General features: G+C 40.4%; 1 protein-coding gene across 8 annotated transcripts in view; it reads right to left on the reverse strand.

Moving 5' to 3' along the window:
• C2_2H8orf88 (chromosome 2_2 C8orf88 homolog) overlaps positions 1-4,770 on the reverse strand; it is a 443,912-nt gene extending 439,142 nt beyond the window's left edge. For 5 of the 8 annotated variants that reach the window (XM_069218974.1, XM_069218968.1, XM_069218976.1 and 2 more), the window contains exon 1: positions 4,567-4,691. The gene's annotated coding sequence lies outside the window, so the exon portion shown is untranslated. Of the gene's footprint in view, positions 1-4,332; positions 4,354-4,566 lie in introns of those variants that run through there. The other 3 variants (XM_069218970.1, XM_069218973.1, XM_069218971.1) reach the window with 3 other exon arrangements.
• Between the last annotated feature and the right edge of the window lie 1,282 nt (positions 4,771-6,052).

Below are 6,052 nucleotides of genomic sequence, written 5' to 3' on the forward strand. Positions count from 1 at the left end.
TGAGGGTGCTGTGTCTCAGTTTAAGGGAGCTGATTGAGGTGGAGAGACAGGCTGTTCCAGAACTTGGATACTGTGGAGAAGGAGCAGCCTCCACTGTGGCTGCCATGGATCCGGGGTGTGTGTACGAGGTTCACTTCTCTTAGTGTGGATGGGCTCCATCTTCCTGGAGGTCTTTGTGGAGATCTTTTGGTTTGCTACACAGACATGGCAGTGGGATCCTCAAGACAATTAAAATTACCTTTAGGTGATGCGGGCTAACTTTTTTAAAGTTACCTATGGTATTACTAAAAACAAACATCAGGACTTGTAGTTGATGGTCAATGATTTTTAATTACACAGGCCATCATGTTTCAGTCATATGTTATAAGCCTCATACTCGGCCTCCGACTTCCTTCGAGACCTCGATCCCTATCTTCTGTGATTTTGTATCCCAGTTGCTCCTAATTTCATTTTTTAAAAGGTCAACTAGGTGTCATGTGCATGTGCCCTGTCAAATGCACATACACACACAATACACATTCTGCATACACGTTTTGTTGTGTGTTAACACATGGTTAATAACTTGTAAAAAGGCAACAAATGGCATACAGAACATGGCACATTAAATTTCTTTATAAATGTTCCCTTCACATACTGCTTCTCAAAAGTGAGGATTCACACCAGCATCACCCCTATGTAAACACATACATACACCATTCCCCAGTAAAAGTACCACACACGTAAAATGTATTAGTTATGCATCCATAACGTTTCTAAATGCACACATCTGTTCTAACCCAGCTCGCAAGTGAAATGGGCCCAATGGAAAGGGGCTGCATTTGGAGCAATCCGTAGCTAAACATATTGATAAAACATATATTTTTATTTTAATATTTATAGAAGGCATGGTGTCAGCAAGAATTGCACTATCATCAAAAAGAAAGCTCACTCACTCCCCCTCGTCAAGAGTTCCCCGTAGACTGGTCTGTATGCTCACAATCCCTCTGGATACAAGACATTGGCCCAGATGTACAAAGCCATTCAACATTTCTTTACGGTCCAAATCGTTATTTCGGGCTGTTAAGAAATGATAAATGGACTTTTCAAGTGTACAAAGCCCTTTAGGGAATCACAAACTGCAATTTCTACCCGGTAGAAATCGCAAATCGCGATCTTCTAAATAGGAAATTGCAAATAGGGATTACCTATTTGCAATTCCTATTCACATGTATAAAACATTTCCTAAATGGGAATTGGGCATTTAGGAAATGCAAATACCATTAAATCCAAGTCGATGGTAAATGTATGCAATTAAAATAAAAATAAAAAAAAATAAAAAGAGAAAAGCACCCAAAGATGTTTGCTTTTTAAAGTGTAATAGAGAACAAACATTCCCAGAGGGCATATATGTGCTCTTCATGTGCACCACTATTTTTGGGGTGCATAATGGGAGGCCTATTGCCCATAGCCATCCTTAGTGCTGCATTTAGGAAATAGTGATTTCCTAATAGGAAATTGCTATTTTGGAAATGTAAAACCGGTCCATTGCAACAAATGGCATGGGATTTAACTGTGGTTTCCTAATAGCAATTCCTACTTTGTAGGAATTGCTATTAGGAAATCGGTATTTTGATACATGTAATTTTTAATTTCCTAAATAGCTATTTCTATGTAGTCGCTATTTAGGAGATGCATAATTAACTCTATGTACATCTGGCCCATTGTCCAGTAGGGCTGTATTTATCATTTATGCTATTAAATCTGCACGTAATAAATGAATATAAGATGTAGAAGCCAGGGTAATCATGTGAAGGTTTATTATTATATGATATATAAGTGAGCATCTAGTATGGCATGTATTCTGACTGAATATGTTAGTGGGTGACAGTTTGTTTCTTTTTTAATTAACACACTCAGATAGGTAAAAAAGGATTTCCTCAAATCATGATAGAATCCGTTGTGATTCTATGGGCCAGATGTACGAATGGATTTTATCCATTCTGTGTCTATGGGAAAAAGCTTTCGTACATATGGCCCTATGTTCTACGTCAGCAATGTCTTTTTGATTATATTGTATGACATGGGAGAACACACTTCGGACAGCCCACTTCCCCTTTGATGTTTGACCTACTGGCTTTGGCAGTGTATGTTTAAGGCTACTAATACCAAATGTCAGCGTTTCACCAAAAATAGATCAAAAAATGGTATCGCGATGACCAACTGGAAAATATTCTGCCCTTACATTACTAAGACAAAATTACTGGGTAAACAGCAGAAATATATATTTAATTAACAAGTGAACTATTTTTCCTCAATGCGACAAAGCGCGATACAAAGGAAGCCATTTAATGTATTGCAAAGCTGCATATATAACAAGATCACTTATTCTAACCTCTGTTTTCGCTAACTTAACATGAAACCCAAAACTTGAAAAGTGCATTCAACCCAAATTGCTACAATGGGCTGAATTGGCCAGACAGGTATATAACAGCACAGCAAAGTCAGACAAGTTCTACAATGCAACCAAAGGTGGTGAGTACTGTGTGGATGTGGACAAAGGTCCAGTGAACCAGTCCTGGTGGTGAAAATCATCCAATAAAACAATACAGGAATGTGTTCTACAAATCAGGATAGCAATTCATAAGAATCAAAGGTTTTAGCGAATGATGATCTATTTCCAAAATAAATTCTCGGTCATTCATAGTTTAGGAGAATTGCGAACGTTTACTTTCGTTTGGGCAACAACTGATTAAGTTTCTACTCAAGTGTCAATTCATTCAGATCTCGCGAGTCCCAAGAAATGTTTCCCTGAGTATCATATCCATAACGGATTACTTTGGCGTTTTAGTTTTCCAGTCTCCCGCTCACCAACACATTACTTTGTTCGAATCAACCCACAGTACTCCTGTGGTTAGGAAAGCATTACAAAGATATTTCCAATACATGAACAACATTCATGGCGTACCGGGTTTTGAAAGAAACAAAGCCATTTAAGGTCCATGTTGCAATGATATTGTGCAGAGTCAAAAACAGAGGTCTTACGACCAGAAGCAGGCTTTTGTACCTGCTCCTCCAAAAGGAGATGATGCTGTTGTCATCTGCAGAATTTAGCTGTTTGATGTGTTCTTGTGTATTCCAGATGGCGCAAGCTGCACAGCACATTCATTCAACATTATTATTATAGATCATCATGAGCATGTATCTTCATTACTGATGCAGATGAATGGGGAAACTAAGAATCTCAACAACGTCTCTAGAAGTTGACTGCAAAGGTTAGACGCCTGCATGTTCTCTTTTACAATGCACCATCACAGAGGTGTGCAGAAGGTACGGGCAAACATTGCAAACACCAAGTGACTCATGATTACATCTTAGGAACTAGCAAATTCAGGCTGACTACAAGACTACCTAATGACGAAATTGGCTGGAGACACCCATTTTGTAGGGTCAATGTCTTCATCGAACCTCTTCAACTAGATTATTTTTTGCAGCCTGACAACTGAATGAATACCTATAATACTATCCCTAGACTACATCCTCCAAGGATCACGGGTTCGAAAATACCTAATCAACCCCATCACTGCTGGTATCAGTCTTTGCAGTGTTTCCTTCGCATTGCATTTGTAATCTACTTCTCCGCCCGCCCCCCTTGAAGCTGCCTCACCTTTAATGTATCTCTAAGAATGAACCGCTGTTTTCCCAATCTTACCTTCTAAGTAACTCAATGTGTGGTACGTTCATGCATTGCAGACTTTTAAACCAACAGTGTTTTACATCATGGGACTTACAATTGCACTTCTCCCTTTTAAAGTATGGGGTGAAAATGCATGCAAAACACTCTTAAAAGTCAAGCCTTGCTTAACTCTGCCATACATATGTCATAAACTAATCTATTCACTCTTTAAAACCATTAGGAAGCATCTCAAATTTTAAAAATGAAAGCCTTCAGCTACTGCCATTTGCAGTATGCTCTAACAACAAGGAGCTTCACTTAAGGCCATGTTCTACAGAACCATGCTAACATCTGGAAAGCAGAGAGGGATATTTAAAAAAATAATTGGGGGTTAAGTATTTCTCCCACGTACGTGTAGTAAAATGGGGACGACTTCCGGGGCGAGAAAGCTAAATTAGAACCACTTTTGGCTTTAAAGCCGGGAGTCTTCAGTCTGAATCGGGCCTGCTAAGGTTACGAACCATATGTACGTAAATCGGAGCAAAAACCGCCCACACAAAAACTGAATACTAATCAAACATGTTTACTTCCTAATATCTGCCCATTGAATAAGAACACTGCAAATCTTCCGTGAAACGCCACATTAAATTGTAAAGGAGTGGAGAGTTAGAACAAATTACCTTCCTGCCAATACTATGGAAGAAACCACGGACACTGAACTCCCCAAATACACCCGCACAACCACAATCTAAAAACACCCGGAAATACTCTCTGGCAACCCCCAGCCTAGACCAATGGTGACCCGACTCCCACCCTCCCCCACCCTCCCCCCGTCCCCATTTCGGGAGACATCGACCATCTCCCTTCGCAAACAAACAGTGGGTGGCGAATGGAACAGAAGACACAATGACTACCGGAAAATCCAGTAACGAACACGGAATTGTCCGAGCCAGTATTCCAAGCCCGTTGGCCGGTCCTTGCTGGCGCAGGCGGGGTCTATGTAGAGCTAGTGAGGCGCATCACCTGCTTAGACGACAGCAGCACCCGCAACTGGAAGACTAGACTTCACCGTAGGGTCTGCTCCGCCTAGAGGCGGCCCAGTGTCACTGCAGCTCCGGAAAAAAAGAGGAACGAAGCCGGAGATGTGACACGTGCTACCAAACGTCACAGCGGCCCGCGAAAGTGTATTTTGTCGTGTGCAGCGATAAGAATGGGAAGAAAAATACTCTGAGATTCCATACATTGCGTCTAGTGGCAGCAGAAAGGAGGTGGAGCCACGAGGGGTAAAGTCAGGAAAAGCGAAGTTTGGCTTTCAACTTTTAATTTTTTTAAAAGTCTGTCGCAATTAAATTGCGAACAATAGCACATGTGATTGTAATAGTAAATTGTATTTATATAGCCCTTACCCCCCCTGACGAGGTGCTGAAGCTGTTTGTGGAGTACCAAGCTGCTGGGGAGACACACGATTAGAGTTAAGAGTGGCAAGTAAATACATCTAGTTTACTTAACGGGTTAAAAACAAGCTGCATTCTTCTGGGTAAATACACCTGTAAAGATGTTGCTGCTCTAAGATAACGCTGGTTGATTCTCTTGCTGGACAGAGATGTATATTAACCTAGTCATAGTTTTGACTCATCAAAAAGTAGCTCGTGAGGTTAATGTGCCTGCAGGAAAGCAAGATGTGTAACAAGGTCTCAGATTTGTATTTTATGTAGACAGCTCAGTGAGTTACTCCTTTTAAAAAAGAGATTCTCAGCAGTTCTTAAGTTACATTCTTTCTAATGTATCACAGTGAGCTATGAACCAGAACTGCATGCAAACTTCAAGGCGTACGTTTAGTACCTTATTTTACTTTAGTCTTTCCTTAGTCTGGGATTGCTAAAAACAGTTCCTTTTGGGTAGTAATAAACTATTAGTAGCAGAGACAACCCCAACTACTGTGTTATGTTTAAAATCTGACGTGTTTCTGCAGACCAGGCACTCTTAACATGCAGTGCCTACCATTGTGAATGATGTGTGACTCGCACACCTTGTACACCTTTGTCTTATGTAACATTTGCTATATATTGACACACACTTATATGACTCGTTTTCTCAAATATCTGATATAAAGCACTCTGAAACTCAATGTTGGGATGAGTAGCAATATAATAGAATTTAAAGAAAAGTAAATTAGATCATGCTATATACATAATCATTTGTGTAATCACAAGAACACAACCGGAGAGGGGGAAGGACCACCATACATCCTCCCTAGAAAACAACATCACCAAAATATGGTACGGAATCAACCAGAATACCTAATACGGCACCCCTTATTTGGAGGTGTGTGCCACAGTCCTACTTGCGTAGACTATTAATCCTATCCGGTCATGTGAAACAACAGAAAATCCTTTTGGA

Source organism: Pleurodeles waltl, chromosome 2_2 (genome assembly GCF_031143425.1).
Source record: "Pleurodeles waltl isolate 20211129_DDA chromosome 2_2, aPleWal1.hap1.20221129, whole genome shotgun sequence".
NCBI lineage: Eukaryota > Metazoa > Chordata > Amphibia > Caudata > Salamandridae > Pleurodeles > Pleurodeles waltl.